The 17,489-nt window shown below is 43.0% G+C and overlaps 1 protein-coding gene and 1 long non-coding RNA gene across 2 annotated transcripts in view; one reads left to right on the top strand and one right to left on the bottom strand.

The window, feature by feature from the left end:
• Brd4 (bromodomain containing 4) overlaps positions 1-5,659 on the bottom strand; it is an 85,853-nt gene extending 80,194 nt beyond the window's left edge. Inside the window, exon 1 of the mRNA XM_026390117.2 lies at positions 5,416-5,659. The gene's annotated coding sequence lies outside the window, so the exon portion shown is untranslated. The remainder of the gene's footprint in view (positions 1-5,415) is intronic.
• Positions 5,660-5,752: 93 nt separating this feature from the next.
• LOC113183718 (uncharacterized) lies at positions 5,753-16,725 on the top strand. Its single transcript, XR_003300895.2, has 3 exons — positions 5,753-6,241; positions 8,082-8,170; positions 15,974-16,725. It is a non-coding gene; the product is annotated as an uncharacterized LOC113183718 (long non-coding RNA).
• Positions 16,726-17,489: the final 764 nt, after the last annotated feature.

Below are 17,489 nucleotides of genomic sequence, written 5' to 3'. Positions count from 1 at the left end.
TAAAAACTTCAGTCACATACCTGTAATACCAGCTATTAAGGATGCTGTGGCAGGAGGATCCAAAGTTAGAGGTCAGCCTGGACAATTTAGCAAGACTCTGTTCCCCACTGAGAGGAGGGGAAGGGGGGGACAATTGGGGATGTAGCTCAGGAGCATGACAAAGTGCTTGCCTAGCATGGGTGAGGCCTAGGATTCCATCCCAGCACTGCCAAAAAAGGAATGGGATACATTGCTTCTTTTCCCTTACCCTGACACTGAACTCACCATCTATTTCTTCAGAATGAACTACATTTTATGACTTATACATATGGATGTATGTCTGTGTATTGGGTGGGAGAGGGGACTGGGGATTGAACTCAGGGCCTTGTGCATGCAAGGCAAGCACTCTAACAACTGAGCTATATCTCCAGACCCATGGATGTGATTTTAGTAAAAGGTAGGCAGCCTGTTTAGACTTAAAACTTTTTTAATATTAAAATCAATCTATACAGTAACAGCAGTTGGTCAAGATTGGAGTACATCCTTCAAACTGTTTTTATTTTTTTTTTAACTTATTTTTTGGGATACCAAGGATTGAACTGAAGGGCACTCAACCACTGAGCCACATTCCCAGCCCAATTTTGTATTATTAGAGACAGGATCTCACTGAGTTGCTTAGTGCCTTGCCGTTGCTGAGGCTGGCTTTGAACTCATGATCCCCCTGTCTCAGTCTCCTGAGCTGCTGGGATTACAGGTGTGCACCATGGCGCTCGGCCAAACTGATTTTATATGCCAGCATTTCAAACTGTTCTGTAAGCACAGACAAGTTAAAATCAAATAAGGATCAAACCATGCAGACCTCAGTTCAACATGTCAACATGCTGACCTTCTTGTACTTCCATTTCCTCATTCATTTAAATGTTTACACTGCATTCCATAAAGCTTTTGACACTTCTGTTAAAAAAACTCTAGAAAGTGAATGAGTTAAAAAGTCACTGTGCATCCATCCTTAAAAAGGTTCAGCACAATTACTATGTGACCTAGCCAATTCCAACCCTAGACAGCTGCTCCAAGAAAGTTCATACATGTCACACAAACACTTGTGTACAAACATTTATAGCAGTATCATTCACAACAAAAAGTGGAAACAACCCAAATTCCACCACTGATTGATAGAAATAAAATGTATTACATCCATATAATGGAATATCAAAAAGGGATGTAGTACTGATTCACACTACAAATATCGAACCTTTGAAAACATTCTGAAAGAATCCAGACTACTAAAATAGCCCCCCAAAAAGCAAATCTAAAAAAAAAAAATTATAGATTAGTGGTTTCCAGGGTTGAGGGGGAGTGACTGCTACACAGATACAGAGTTTCTTTTAGGGGAGATGGAACTCTCCTAAAATTGATTATAATGATGGATGCACAACTCTGTGAATATGCTAAGTGCTCGTAATTTTGTCACGTGTGAGAATTATCTCAAAGTCATTATCAAAAACACAGAAACCAGTGTTTTTGCACTCAGTGGCAAAGCCTGTAATCCCTTCCCGAAATTTGCTCCCTCTAGAAGCTGAGGCAGGAAGATCTTAAGTTTGAGGGCAGACTGTGCAACTTTGCAGACCCTCAACAATTTAATTGAGACCCTGTCTGGGGGGGGGGGGGGGGAGACGGCGACACTGACACAGCTCTAATGTAGCTCTGTGGTAAAGCACCTCTGGATTCAATACTCAGTACCCCACCCAAAGAAAGAAAGAAAAACACATACAAAAAGATGTCTGAAAGGATTTTTTTTACAATAACAGTGTGATCCTCAAATTACATATAATTGATATCCAATAAACACTGGTTGATGAACACTTAAAAAAAACTATACTTATCAAAACAATGTTATTATACAAAACCATTGTCTTGCACACAGTAAAAATCTAGTTATTATATAGATGAGCTCACTGCATACCCACAAATCATAATATTAAAAAGAATGTGCTTTTTTTTAAGTGACCATGTTTTTAGTGACAACATGGAATTCACATTAAGAAATTCTATCCATACATGCCTGGGTTGAACTACAATCCAAATTCATTCATTACACATTTCAAATTGCTAAATGGAGGGCTTCACTCTATAGTTGAGTGCTTTCCTAGGTAGGATGTGTGAGGCCCTGGGTTTGTTCCCACGACAAAAACAAACAAATAATTAAATAGCCGAATGAGAAATGTACAATAGTCAGTACATAAAAGCAACTGCATGCCACGCTGCTGACATTAAGTCTACAGAAATACCTAGGGACCTCAATGTTATTTTAAAGCTCATATTCCTTATTAGTCACTATTGATCAATTATGTCCACTAACAATATTTTTAAAGGAATAACTTGCATTTTGTAATATGGACATGCCAAATACTTGTTCAATTATCTCTTAGCTTATTCACTCAAGAATTTAAGATCGGGGGCTGGGGATGTGGCTCAAGTGGTAGCACGCTCGCCTGGCATGCGTGCGGCCCGGGTTCGATCCTCAGCACCACATACAAAGATGTTGTGTCCGCCGAGAACTAAAAAAAAAATAAATATTAAAAATTCTCTTTAATAAAAAAAAAAAAAAGAAGAATTTAAGATCATCTTCTAAGCATTGAGTACACAACAAACAGAAAGAATGATAAATAAAAAACTATGCCTTCATGGAACTTATTTATTTATTTTTGAGAGAGAGAGAGAGAGAGAGAGACAGACACAGAGAGAATGAATGAATATATATCTTTTTTGTAGCTGGACACAACACAATGCCTTTATTTTTATGTGGTGCTGAGAATCGAAAGGGGTCGTGCCCATGCTAGGCCAGTGCTCTACCGCTGAGCCACAATCCCAGCCCAAATTTATTTTTTTTTAAAGTAGCTTAAGGACACTTTGTTTTTACAAACATGTCTTATGTTAGCATCAATAAGGAATCCCCTACAATTCACCTAGTAAATGTCCAGTCTTTTCTAAGCACAAAGATTTATGAAACATTAGTAGCAGTTTCCAATGACCAGCTTTTCTCTCCTTTTATTAAGACCAACATGGTCTACTTTACAAGATTAATCAAAATAACTGACATCCATACAATCTTGACAGACCATGACAGTGGGTTGTAGGAAGCTCATTTAATAGCCCAGGATTCAAATTGCTGAGGCATCAAACAGTTTTTGCTTAAAAAACAAACTTCAAATCTCTCCAGAATCTGTGGATCTCAAGTCATTCAATAACCTGAATTGTGTAATGTGAAAATATTGCATTCTCCCCCACCTCCAAAAAAAGTACAATTTAGTACAAAGATCACAAAAACTGGCTCAAAAAGGTAACTTTTGGAAACAAAGTCTAAATTCCTTTAAACAATTCAATAATTTAGTGGAAATTTTACTAAAGTAGCCTGCAGTTCTTAGCTAACCTTTCTTCTTTTTCTTTTTCTTTTTTTTTTTTTTTTGCCTTGCTGTTCTCCAAGCTAGGAATATAGAAGCCCCAGAACATCCTAACTATCCTTAACCACTCTCATGGTTCTAATATCTCAGAATGCAAAATTCCTTTAATTTTCAGCAATCTACATGTATGAGATGCTGGCAAGTTACAAGGAGGTGGAATCTTTCAGTTGAAACAATCTAAAATCATCTTAAGAGGTTTATAGACAACTTTACTCCAGCCTGAGCTTCTGGATACGCCTACCCAAGTTAAGAGTGATGGAGGATAAGAGCAGCAATGTAAGTTCCAGATTAGGCTTTTCCATCTCAATATGATCAATGGAAATTATCTTAAAGGTTTACCTTTCCCCGAAGTTTTTTTGGGGGGTAAGGGGTTGGCTACCTACCATGTCTTGGTGAAAAGATAACTCCTATCCAAATTAAACCTAAAGGAATGTTCATTAAATTATTGTCCAAGTCATAAAACAGACTGTGGCATACAAGACTGCCTTGAAATTGGAAACACATTCATAAATTCTTTTGAATATAACTTTCTTTACAACTTCCAAGATCTACAAATTCCCAGGGCTAACAATTTTGGAAACTTAACAGCTCCACTCATAAAAATCTCCCAAACATAATTCCAGCACCAAAAAGTCACTGGATTAGAGATACACTGCAGCTTGATTTTTTGGTAACTAAGGACTTAGAAGAGCCCTCTCAAAAAACATTTCCGATTCTTACAAGGCACAGAGTACAAGACGTCACTTGTAACAACATATAAACACAAAAATGAACCCAAGAACCAAGACGATAAACCTCACCAGGTTGCATAAAACATAAACAATAAGCAAGCAGATTAAAACAACAATTCAAAAACAAAGCGTTTTCTTCAGTAAAAGGGAGGTCAGCCACTCAGCAGAAGCACATGACTCATCCATGGGCCTGAACATAAGTATTTACACCGTCCACTACACCCAAAGTGGGATTTCCCATCTTCATCCAAGGCCGAGCTTTGGGGGCATCACAGGAGAACGAAGTTGTGCTATTTCCGTGTGTGCGCGCGTGTAGGGTGGATCATTTTTTTTCGCTGAATCACAACTCCCCCATATTCCCACCCCAAACCAGCACACACACATACAACACCTCAAATAGGAGGCCATGGCAAGGACGCCAGTTAGACCGACCCAACAAAACAAAGCGCCCAGCGAGGGGCTGCCAAGCTGGGGATGGGTGGGTCAGGAGAGCCTGGCTCGCCCAAGTCACCTCTCCCATGCCCTGGGGGTTGTCTTCGGACGGGCGTGAGATGGCAGCCCCCTCCCTCCAGAGGAAACCTGCCTGGTTCTCGACAGAGCCAAGGGTGACGTCTCATAAGGTAAGAATACGGGGCGGGGGCGAGCTGCCCCAGCCCGGGCAGAAGAACCCAGGTGCCGGAAGAGCGCGCCGTACAAAGCCCACGTGAGCGCCAAGGCCCTGAGGCTCCGGAGTGTCTCAGCCTGGTACAGAGGCGCCCGCGGCCACCACGCCGGGGCCGGACTTACCCCGGCCCGGCGCGCCGCGGGCTCCGCGGCGGCCGCTTCCTCCTCCTCCTCCTCCTCACTTGACAAAATGGCGGCGGCAGGAAGTGCCGGGCGCCTCGGCCCGCCCCCCGCCCGCCCCCGGCCGCCCGCCCGCCCCGCCGCGGCGCCCGCGCCCCTCGCCTGCAAGCCTGCCCCTCCGGTCGAACTGAGTCTGGGGCCACAGCGCCAAAGGTGGGACGCCGGCAAGCCACCCGACCACCCCGAAGCCACGGGTGCAGCGGACCTGACCCGGCGAGAGCGGCGCGGGAGGCCCACAGGCCCAAGCCCGCGTAGCCCCAGCCTCCCCGCCCCCGCGCCGCGCCGATGGCGTAGGTGGTGGCGCACCGGCCCCATTACGCAATGCAGGTTACGCGGGACGCGCCGCGGACCCCCGCTGCCCGCCCTGCGCGCCCGTCGCCCCGAAGGGCACCGGTCCTTACCTGAGACTCTAGGCCGCACGCCGTCCCCGCCGGCCGTCCGCTGCCGCCGCCCCCTCTCTCCTGGGCTGCCTGCGCGGCGCCGGGGCCCGCCCGCCGCGCCCGCCGCTCCGCTGCACTCACAGGCCCAGCTCGCCCGCAGGCACCGCCGGCAGCTGCCGCCGCCGCCGCCGCTGCCGCCACTGCTACTGCTTCGGCTCCTCGGCTGCGGAGAGCAGAACAAACAGCCCTGCCGCCGCCGCCGCCGCCGCCGCCGCCAGCGCACTGACGTCACCGCGCACGTTGCGCGCGCGATCACGTGCTGTCGCCGCCGCCCTGCGTGCGCGCTCTGTCCCGGCGCGGGAGCGAGCAAGCTGCGCAGAGGTAACTCCGGAGGTGGAGAGAGTGCAGGGATCCGACGCGCAGGATTTGAGGTAATCTCTCCGGCTGCTGGAAGGGACCCAGAAGATCTAATGAGGGCGATCCCTCAGACAGAGAGAGGGGTCCCCGCAGACTGAGAAAAGGGCCCCACAGACCTTGCAGACTAGAGAGGGAGCCCCGCAGACCGAGGGAGGGAGCTGAGGGAGACCCACGACTGGAGGCTGCGCCTGAAAGAAAAGATCTGAAGATTGAGACAGGCCTCCAAAATTTTACGGAGGATATTGATGATAGACCCTCAGAGAGAGGGAGGACGACGCGGAGATCCCGAGGACAGATGGAAGGGACCGGGAAGAGACTCCTGTCTGAGGGAGGCCGCCTGAGTGAAAGCTGAGCCGGAGACGGTGGTGCCGGGATGAAGGCGAGAGCTACGGTGGGGGCGCTGGGGTTGAGGTGAAGTGAAGGAAAGGAGGTAAGACAAGGCTGTCACCAGGCGGAGACGGCACCTTTCTTAGCTAGGATCTGAAGATCGAAAAGCGCTGGTCTCCGAGCCCAGGGCACTCTCATCCTTAAGATTCAACCCATAAGTCAACTCCTTCCAGTATGGGCTTAGTCTAGATGTGTGACCCCTGGACAATCACAGACGCCTTCTGGGGCTTACAAAGAAAACATCGACCCAAAGCACAGAAAGGCTTTTGGGATCTGTAAAGGGAGGCTAGGTTTAGGTCTTTTGCAACTTAATAAATTTCTCAAACCTGGAAACAACCACCGCCTCTCCCGCATTTGCCTTTATCTTCACTCTCGTCATTTTTAGTCCCATCTTTTAAAAAATAGATGGGGTTGTAGCTTCATAGTAAAACGCTCGCCCAGCAAGCACACCCCCCAGCACCACCAAAAGAGAGAGAGCGGGGAGAAGAAGGAAAGAAAAGAAAGCAAACTTAACTCCACTCGAAAAATTCTAGCAGGCCACTGAGGTGGCGCATCCCGTTTATCCCAGCAATTTATTTATAACCCCAGCAACTGGGGAGGCTGCAGCAGGAGGATGGAAAGGCCAGCCTCAGCAGTTTAGCTAGAACCTAAGCAAATTAGTGGGATCCTGTCTCAAACACTAAGTAAAGGGAAGGGGGTGTGGCTCAGTAAAGCACCACTGGGTTCAATTCCCAGGTCAAAAGTTTTTTAAAATAAAGTAAAAAAATTCTAGGTAGTAAAGATTTTCCTCGTGACTTGTTATTTTAGAATACATTGATATATGGGCTGGGGATGTGGCTCAAGCGGTAGCGCGCTCGCCTGGCATGCGTGCGGCCCGGGTTCGATCCCCAGCACCACATACAAAACAAAGATGTTGTGTCCGCCGATAACTAAAAAATAAATATTAAAGTTCTCTCTCTCTCTCCCTCTCTCACTCTTTAAAAAAAAAAAACAGAATACATTGATATGACTGGATAACATTAAAATGAATTGCTTTTTGCTGGGCATGCTGTCACATCCTAATGCCTGAATAAACTAAGACAGGAGAATGCACGGTTGAGGCCAGCCTGGGCGATTTACCAAGATCCTGTCTTTTTTTTTTTTTTTAATTTGTAGATTTTTTTTTTTTTTTTTTAAAGAGAGAGTGAGAGAGAGAATCTTTTAATATTTACTTTTTAGTTTTCGGCGGACACAACATCTTTGTACTTGGTGCTGAGGATCGAACCTGGGCCGCAGGCATGCCAGGCGAACGTGCTACCACGGGACCACATCCCCAGCCCAAGATTCTGTCTTAAAATAAAAAATAAAAAAAGAGTTGGATGTGTCCTCATTACCAACAATTTTTTAAAAAAATTATACACACACACACACACACATATATAACTTTCTACTGTGTTATTTGTTCATGATTAACCAAGGGCAATCATAAGTTAATGATGAGTTCTAAGAAGCAAACTAAAAACTAAATTTCACCTTTTATTTATTTATTTATTGTGTGTGTGTGTGTGTGGTAATGAAGATGAAACCCAGGGCCTCTCAAATGCTCGGCAGATTCTGTACCACTAATCCCCAGCCTTTTTTATTTTATTTTGATCACATATTACACTTGATCTTAGCCAAAAGGCCAAGAAGCAATTTTTATTTTGAGACAGGTCTTCTAAATTGCCCAGGCTGGCCTCAGAATCCTGCCTCAGCCTTTCAAGTAGCTGGAATTATAGGCATGTACCCACTGTGCTAAACTTACTCTTCATTTTAACAAAGCATGAGATAAATAATTAATTGCACAAACTAAAGGTGTTAATTGTAACTGATTCCTCAAAGCTTCCTTCTAATTTGTGTTGCAGAGTATTGAAATTTGTGAATATCTTCTGGCTCCTGATTTTGCCCACTCAGCAATTTGTGGAAGATGATCAGAAGAAAAACACATAGGAATGTACATATGGTTATGTAAATATGAAATAACAACTAGTTTGTTGTTAAAGAAACAGGAATGTATCCATTTTAGGTTGCCCTTTCCCTTCGTTGTCTTGCATTATCTATTTAATTTATTATTGTTATAGACAAAAGATATATTTGGAAGTAATTGGGAACTGCCAGATTGAAAGTCCCATAGTAAAATCTGTCATTTTTTATGAATACTTAGAGGAAAATAGAAGATACATTAGCCAGTTATTATATAAAGAAATAAAACAAGAACTGGGCATGGTGTCCATGCCTGTAATCCCAGCAACTCCAGAGGCTGAGGCAGGAGAATCATGAGTTGAAAGCCAGCTCTCAGCAGGTTAGCGAGGCACTTAGCAACTCAGCAAGACCCTGTCTCTTAAAATATAAAAAAGGCTTAGCTGGGGATATGGCTCACTGGTTAAGCACCCCAGGTTCAATCCCTGGTACCAAAAAGAAAAAACAAAAAGAGAAATATAACAAGCTGGGTGCCTTGGCACATACCTGCAATCCCAGCATCTTAGAAGGCTAAGGAGGGAGGATCACAAATTCAAAGCCAGCCTCAGCAACGATGAGGTGCTAAGCAACTCAGTGAGACCCTGTCTCTAAATAAAATACAAAATAGGGTTGGGGATGAGGCTCAGTGCTCGAGTGCCCCTGAGTTCAATCTGTGGTACCTAAAAAGAAAAAAAAGAACTACAACAAGCCAGGTGTGTTGGCACAAAATTTGAGGTCAACATAGGCAGTTTAGTGAGATCTGTTGCAAAATAAAAATTAAAAATACTGGGGATATGGCTCAGTAGAGTGTCCCTGAGTTCAATCCCCAGTACAGGAAGGAAGGAAGGAAACAAGTAAATAGTAAGTTCTTTCAAGTAGATATTTCTTTATTATCATATGGAAAATACTCTGCAATTTTAATTTGTGGATTTTTTTTTCTTTCTTTTTTATGGTGGTACTCGAATTAAACCCAGGGCCTTACAAGGACACTTAGCTATATTCTCAGCCCTTTTCATTTTTAATTAAAAAAAATTGTAGTTGTATACAGACAGAATGCCTTTAGTTCATTTGTTTATTTATATGTAATGGTAAAGCTCAAATCCAGGGCCTCACATGTGCTAGGCAAATGCTGTGCCACTGAGCAAAACCCCAGCCCTTTAATTTTTTTTTTTTAAGAGAGAGAGAGAGAAGGGGGGAGAGAATTTTTTAATATCCATTTTTTAGTTTTCAGCAGACACAACATCTTTGTTTGTATGTGGTGCTGAGGATCGAACCCGGGCCACACGCATGCCAGGCAAGCGAGCTACCGCTTGAGCCACATCCCCAGTCCCAAGCCCTTTAATTTTTAATTTTGAGATACAGTCTTGATAAGTTGTCCAAGCTAGCCTTGAACTGGTGATCCTTCCTCCTTAGCTCCCTGAGTAGTTAGGATTATAGGGATGTACCATGAGACCCAGCAGTAGACCTTTTTTAGTCATTTTAAGTTTATATAAAATTTGGGCAGGGGCTGGGGCTCAGCAGTAGAGTGCTTGCCTGGCACATGTGAGGCACTGGGTTCAATCCTCAGCACTGCATAAAAATAAATAAATAAAAGTATTTTGTCTTTTTAAAAAAGTATGCTTCAGCATAAAGCATTACTATTGTACTTGCACAAACAGGCACATATTGGTCCTAAGGATCATTTTAGTCTCTGCTATTTTATTATTAATCTGTATTTTGCTGTGTTTTTACTTAGTACGTTTAAATTTTCTTTTTCTTTCTTTTTTTAGTACAGGGGATTTAACCCAATGGTGCATAACCACTGAGCCACATTCCCCCATCCACAGCCCTTTTTATTTTTTGTTTTGAGACAGGATCTTGCTAACTTAGGACCTTACTATGTTGCTGAAGCCAGCCTTGAACTCGTGATACTCTTGCTTCAGCCTCCCAAATCTAAGATTTACAGGCATGAGCCACTATGCCTGACAAATAAATTTTTCAAAGTTTCAAAATATAAAGAAAATGCAGAGGTTGTACATAAGCTAAAAGTCATTAGACCAGATGCAGTGATACATGTCTGTAATTTCAGGTACTTAGGAGCCTGAGGCAGGAGAAGCACAAGTTTGAGACCAGTCTCAAAGTAAAATATAAAATAGAGCAGGGAATGTAGCTTAGTGGTAAAATGCCCCTGGGTTCAATCCCCAGCACCACAATAAAAATATAAAATAGGCTGGACACAGTGGCACACACCTGTAATCCCAGTGATTTGGGAGGCTTGAAGGATTATCACAAGTTCAAGGCCAGACTCAACAATTCAGTGACACCCTGTCTCAATATTTATATATATGCATGTGTGTGTGTGTGTATTCTTTTTTTTTTTTTTTTTTTAATTTTTAGGAAGAAGAAGTCTGAAGGTCAAACAAGGAATGACAGTGGATATTTGGTTCACAGTCTTTGTTTTTTTATTGTTGTTTGTTTGTTTTTGTGGTACTGAGGATTGAACCCAGGGCCTCATACATGCTATGTTTGACTAAAATCTAACACTTTGACTTTATCTGATGAAACTGAAGCTTCATTGAACCATATGACCCAGTATTTCTATTTCACAGAAACTTGCTGACACACTTTAGGAAGTTTAAAAAAGGTTTGGGCCGGGCACGGTGGCACACTCCTGTAATCCCAGTGGACCCGGAGGCTAAGACAGGAGGATGGCAAGTTCCAAGCCAGCCTCAGCAATGGTGAGGCACTAAGCAACTCAGTGAGACCCTGTCTCTAAATAAAATACAAAATAGGGCTGGGGATGTGGCTCGGTGGTCAAGTGCCCCTGAGTTCAATCCCTAGTACCAAAAAAAAGGGGGGGGTTGGAATGGTGCTGTTCCTAAGAGTTCACACAAAAGTTAACCCAAATGTCCATTTATGGTAGCATAAATAAACAGTAATGTAATGCAACTGAATACACCACAGGCACATATGGCAACATGAGTGATTTTTATGAACATAAGGGGAAGCCAAAGAAATGGGCACATGTGCATATATGATGGCTTAATAATTGTGTAGGTGTCAAAAACAGACAGGCTGAATAAACTATAAAAACAAACAAGTAATTATCCCTGGTTAGCTGAGGGAATGATCAGGAAAGGATGGGCAGGGAGGAGATGTTGGTTTTCTGAGATTTAGCAATGTTCTATTTCTCCTCTCTTTTATGAATTTGTTTTCCAAATTAAAGACTCAGCTGGGCGTGGTGACACACACCTATGATCCCAGGGGCTCAGGAGGCTGAGGCAGGAGGATCAAAGCCAGCCTCAGCAACTTAGCAAAACCTGTCTCAAAATAAAAGATAAAATGGGCTGGGGATATTGCTCAGTGGTTAAGCAACCCTGGGTTCAATCCTCAGTACCAAAAGCAAACAAACAAAAAAACCCAAATCAAAGACTTAGCATAGCCCTGCTGACTTGTTCCCTGCTGTGTCCTGCTCCTACAATGCACACACATTAGGAAAAAAACACATAATGTGAAGTCTATCCTTATAACCAATTTTTTGGGGGGAGGGTACTGAGGATTCATACACTCTAAGCACATGCTTTATCATTGAGCCACAACCCCAGCCCACTATGGACAGATTTTTAAGTGTATAGTGCAGTATTGTTAATTATAAGCACAATGTTGTACAATAAATCTCTACAACTTTTTCATCTTGTGTGACTCAAAATTATCGTTTTCTGCGTATGCATTAGGTTTGTAGTCATATACTACACCTATGGTTTATGCATATGTCCTTGTGTGATATTTCAGTTATTTTCAATCTTTATTGTTTTGGAAAGGGGTTAATGGGGATTGAACTCAGGGTTCTCTACCACTAAATTATATCCCCATCCCTTATTATTATTATTAATTTTTATTTTGAAACAGTGTCTTGCTAAGTTTCTGAGTGTCTCAATGAGTTATAGAAACCAGCCTCAAACTTGCAATCCTCCTGCCTCAGCCTCCCCAGTTGCTGGGATTACAGGTGTGTACTACCATGTCTGGCTCAAAATTTTGAGGAGGGGAGAGAGAGAGAGAGAAGCATGAATCAATCTATGAGGAAAATTGCAAGTGAAGTGAATAGAAAAATTAATGATGGGCTAGGGTTGTAGCTCTGAGGTAGAGCGCTTGCCTCAAATGCGTGAAGCACTGGGTTCAATCCTTAGCATCACATAAAAATAAAATAAAGGTATTATGTCCACCTACAACTAAAAAATAAATGGAAAAAAAAGTTAATGATGAAGTTGAAATGCACAAACTTCTGAATGTGTGGCCAGGAAACAAACAGATTTGAAAGAGACCTCAGTTAAGGCTCATGGTGAAAGCTGGCAATTGAAAGTTTAAAGACTAAGCAAGGTACTACTAAAATTTTGGGCACAAGGCTGGGGTTTTAGCTCAGTGACCGAGCATTTGCCTAGCATGAGCAAGGCTGTGGGTTCCATCACTAGCACAATAAATAAATAAACAAAATTTTGGTTTTGAGCTTCTGGTGATCCCTTAAGTTCAAGGCCAGAATGTGTGGCAGTGGGTTAAGTAAGACTGCTTTGGGTGTTGAAGTAATTCTTTGGTATTTGCTGAGCAGGAAAGAGGAAAGTTTGTTTGTTTTGTTTTGTTTTGCAGTACTAAGAATTTTGAACCCAGGGACACTCGGCCACAGAGCTATACCCCAGTCCTTTTAATTTTTTAGTGTATCTTATTTACTAATTTGCCAAGGCAGGCTGGAACTTGGGATTCTCCTGTCTCAGTTTCCTGAGTCAACTGGGATTACAAGTGTGTGCCACTGTGTCCGGCTAGGGAAGGGTTCCATGTCTTGGCAGATTTTCACTGTTGATGAAGCCAGCCTATTTTGGAGAAGGATACCTGATAATGTATTTTAACAGGAAACCCATGGGAAGGACTATTCTAAAAATTTGTAGGAATAGCATCCCCCCCCCCTTAGCTTAAGTACATAACAGGAGGGAAAGCTTAAGTCTTTTCTTGTCCCTTTTATCTTTCCAGAAAAATGAACTGATCAATCTAGATTTATACAAACATTGTGTGGTAGGTAAATTTCAAAGGGTTCCCAGTGATCCCTGCTCCAAGTGTCAGGCCCTTGTATAATCTCTTTCCCTTGTATGTGACTTGCTTCTAAAAAATAAGAGTATGGCAAAAAGTGAGTAAAAGAGAGTAAATTTCCCCACTAAGTGACTAAATCCTTGACATACATCTAACTCAGCTTTCATATTTTGTGGGGAAGGGATCCTGGGGATTGAACCCACGGGGAATTTACCACGGAGCTATATCATATGTCCAGGCCTTCTTACTTTTTGAGACAGGGTCTAAATTGCTGAAGATCTTGCTAAATTGCTGAGGGTGGCCTCAAACTAGCAATCCTCCTGCCTCGGCCTTCTGAGTCACTGGGATTACAGGTATGCACCACCAGGCATGCTAGGCAGCTTACACTTTCTGACAAAGCAAACTGCCATGCACGAGAGACCCATGTGCCAAGGAACCGGGGATGGTTTCTAGCCAAAAGCCAACAAGAAGCTGAAGTCTTCAGCTGCAGGAGCTTACTTCTGCCAACCAACTCTGGAAAAAGACTGTTCCATAATAAGCCTTTTCCTTCCTTCCTTTCTCTCTCCCTCCCTTCCTATTGTGGATCAAATTCAAAGCCTCATTTAATGCCAGGCAAACACTGTACCACTGAACTACAACCCTGGATCTTTTTAATTTTATTTTGAGACAGGGTCTTCCTAAGATGCCCATGCCGGGCTCAAACTTGGATCCTCCTGCCTCAGTCTCCTAAATAGCTGGAATTATAGTGTACCACCCTGTCCAACACAACTGAATCTTTAAATGAAACCCATCCTTGACCAACCTTTGATTGCAAGTTAAGGGCCCAGTTAAGCTCACTTTGATTCCTCATCCATAGGTACTGAGAAATAATAAATATGTGTTGTCTTAAACTACTAACTTTTTGAATAAATTGCTAGATGGCAATGGAAAACTAACAACATACATCCAGGGACCAAATATCACCTTTTCTTAGTAAAGACATATTTCAACATTAGTGAGATTGATAAATAACAGCAGGCAAATTCTTCCTTCTCCCTTCTCCCCTTAGTTTCCTCTGTTTTTGTCTCCTTTTTTTCTTTCTTGGTGCTGTGGATTAAACCCAGGGCTGCATTTTTCAGCCCATTTTCTATTTTGAGACAGGGTCTCACAAAATTGCTTAGGGCCTTGCTAAGTTTCTGAGGCTGGCTTTGAACTTGGGATCATTCTGCCTCAGCCTCCTGAGTCACTGGAATTATAGGTATGTGCCACCCCACTCAGCTTATTTTTTGTCATTCTTGAGCTAGACGAAGGGTTATTTTGAACACTTAGGAAGACTGAACTGTTATTGAAATAATCAGTACTTTCATTCTCATTGTCCTTCAATGGGGGAGAAATTAGGAACTGAAGTCTCTTTAAGGAGAAAACATGTCTCGTTTTGGGCACTAATGCAGTAGAGAATTCTTACATGCACACATTCTGTAACCTTGAAGTTAGTCATTGACCCATGAGGATCTTTTTATTGATTTTTTTAAGGGATCGGGTGTTGAACCCAGGGGTGCTTAACCACTGAGCCACATCCCCAGTCCCCTTTTTTTTTTTTTTTGGTATTTTATTTAAATACAGGGCCTCACTGAGTTGTTCAGGGCTCTCTAAATTGCTAAGGCTGGCTTTGAATTCTCAATCTTCCTGCCTCAGCCTCCCAAGCCACTAGTATTACAGGCGTGTGCCACCATCCGGGTAAGAATCTCCAGGTGCACTCTACCACTGCCCTTTTCGTTTTCTGAGACAGAATCTCCCTAAGTTACTCAGTGTTGAGAGCCACAGCCAAAGGGGCCCCAGCAAACTTCCAGCTGCCAGCTGATGATTGGCTCACAGTGGCCCCAGCAAACTTCCAGCTGCCAGCTGATTGGCTCCTCTGCGGTGATGCTCATTGGGCTGTTTCCCAGCCCTTTCAGACCATGGAGCTGCTCATTGGGGGACTTTTTTTGGCTCTGCCCATGTGACCCAGCCAATCGGCCTCAAGAGCAGGAGGAGTTGGGAGGTTGAGAGGCTTATGGGAAGCCAGTGGTGGCAGTTGGGCTCTGAGGGAATTCCTGAAGAGCTCCTTTGGTGCTTCGTGTGTTCTAAAAATAAAGTTCATTTCTGTTTTGATAAGTGGCTAGTGAATTGTTCCCAGCCAGGCTGCGGCAACTCAGACTGGCCTTGAACTTGGCATCCTCCTGACTCAGTCTTCTGCCTCAGCCTCCCAAGTCAGTAGGATTACAGGCATGTGCCACCATGCCTGTCTCATGAGGGTTATCTTTGAAGAGGACACTATTTAGCACTTCTTTTAGAGATGATTTCTTGGCAACAAATAAGGAAAGTTTTCCATGCATTCTGAACTCCATATCTCATCCCTCCTTAGTTGTTCCTAAATCCTTGCAGGCATCTGAAAAGCTAAAATCCATAGGTATTTCCCATAGAGTAGGTTCAGGATTAGACTTGAGTGGGTAGCTATTGGCAGGTTACTGAGCAAAGACATGCATACACAGTGATACTTGCATCCACAATGTCTAGGCCCTGCAGGCACTAAAACACCCAACTTATTGACCTGTGACTCATAAACTTGGTACCCATAGAGATAATTATATATTTTATTTATTTGGTGCTGGGGATTGTACCTAAGGCTTCATTCATGCTAATCATGCAGTCTATCATTGAGCTATACCTGCAGCACTTCAGGTTCTTTATTCAAAGTATTCAGTTAAAATTTTACTATTTGCAGGAAAAAAAATGGTCTTCCACATAAATTTAATAGAATTCAGTCAAGAGAAAGATTACTCCTCTGATTTATGATCATCATGTGTGCTGCCTCCTTTTACTACACTCTCTGCCATCACTCCCAGATGATGTTCTACCTCATCTGGGGCCACAAGGAATGGAGCCTGCTGTCTGTGGATTGAGAACTCTGAAACTGTAAGCCTCCAACTAAACTTTTCCTCCTTTACTGCTGTTCTGGTCCAGTCCTCTCATCACAGTGGTGAAAAGGGCGCTCACAATGTGAGATTGCATTGAACCTCAGAGAAGACTTTGGATTTGAACTTTGAGCAAACTTGGAATTGTTGAGACTATGGATGATATTGCCAGTTATCAGTGACGAGTCCTGGAGTCCTGCTTCCCCACATGTTGAAGTTTGAACATTAGAAAAGCATGGCGAGATCATCCTGTGAGCTCCTTCCCTGCACTACACTCTTCTGCCATGATGTCCTGCCTCAGTGTGAGCCCCAAGGAATGGAGCCTACTGTCTTATGAACTGAGACCTATGAAACTGTGAGCCCCCAAATAAACTTTCCCCCTCTGCCAAAAAAAAGATTACTGAGGTTGCAAATATACTTTAAAAAGAAATGCTGCTGGGTTGGGGATGTGGCTCAAGCGGTAATGCGCTCGCCTGGCATGCGTGCGGCCCGGGTTCGATCCTCAGCACCACATACAGACAAAGATGCTGTGTCCGCCAAATACTGAAAAATAAATATTAAAGTTCTCTCTCTCACTCTTTCTTTAAAAAAAAAAAAAAAAGAAAGAAATGCTGCTGGTTGCAATAGTGCATTCCTGTAATCCCAGTGACGAGGGCGGGGCGGGGGGTGAGCAGGAGGATTGCAAGTGTGAGGCCAGCCTAAGCAACTTAGGGAGGCCCTAAGCAACTTAGCATTACCCTGTCTCAAAATAAAAAGAAATAAAAATGGGAATTAAGCTCAGTGATAGAGCAACCCTGGGTTCAATTCTCAGTACCCATCCCCCAACACAAAGGAAAAAAGAAAAAGAAATGTTACCTCTGGGCACAGAAGCATTGGCCTGTATTGCCAGCTACTCAGGAGCCTGAGGCAAGAGGAACACCTGAGCCCAGGAGTTTGAGACAAGCCTGAGCAAAACAGAGGTGCTCTGTCTCAAAAGAAAAAAATAAAAAGAAGGTAAGTTATATAATGATGCCAACGTTATAATGAAAGTTCTAGCTACAGCAACAGATAAGAAAAGATAAAAAAGATATCCATATTTCTATCTGCATTCACAGGTGACATGACCCCACAGATAAGAAATCCTAAATACAACATACTCTATTAGAGCCAGTAAACAAATTCAGCAAAGTTGTAGGATACAAGATAAACACACAAAAAATCAGTTGTATTTCTATACACTCAATGAACAATCCAAAAATGAAATTAAGAAAACAATTACATTTTATAGTAGCATCAAAAGAATAAAATTTAAAAATTATAAAAGTTATTCACTGAAAACTAAAAAAA

This window comes from Urocitellus parryii, chromosome 3 (genome assembly GCF_045843805.1).
Source record: "Urocitellus parryii isolate mUroPar1 chromosome 3, mUroPar1.hap1, whole genome shotgun sequence".
Classification (NCBI taxonomy): Eukaryota; Metazoa; Chordata; class Mammalia; order Rodentia; family Sciuridae; genus Urocitellus; species Urocitellus parryii.
This window is presented reverse-complemented; position numbering and strand designations above follow the sequence as displayed.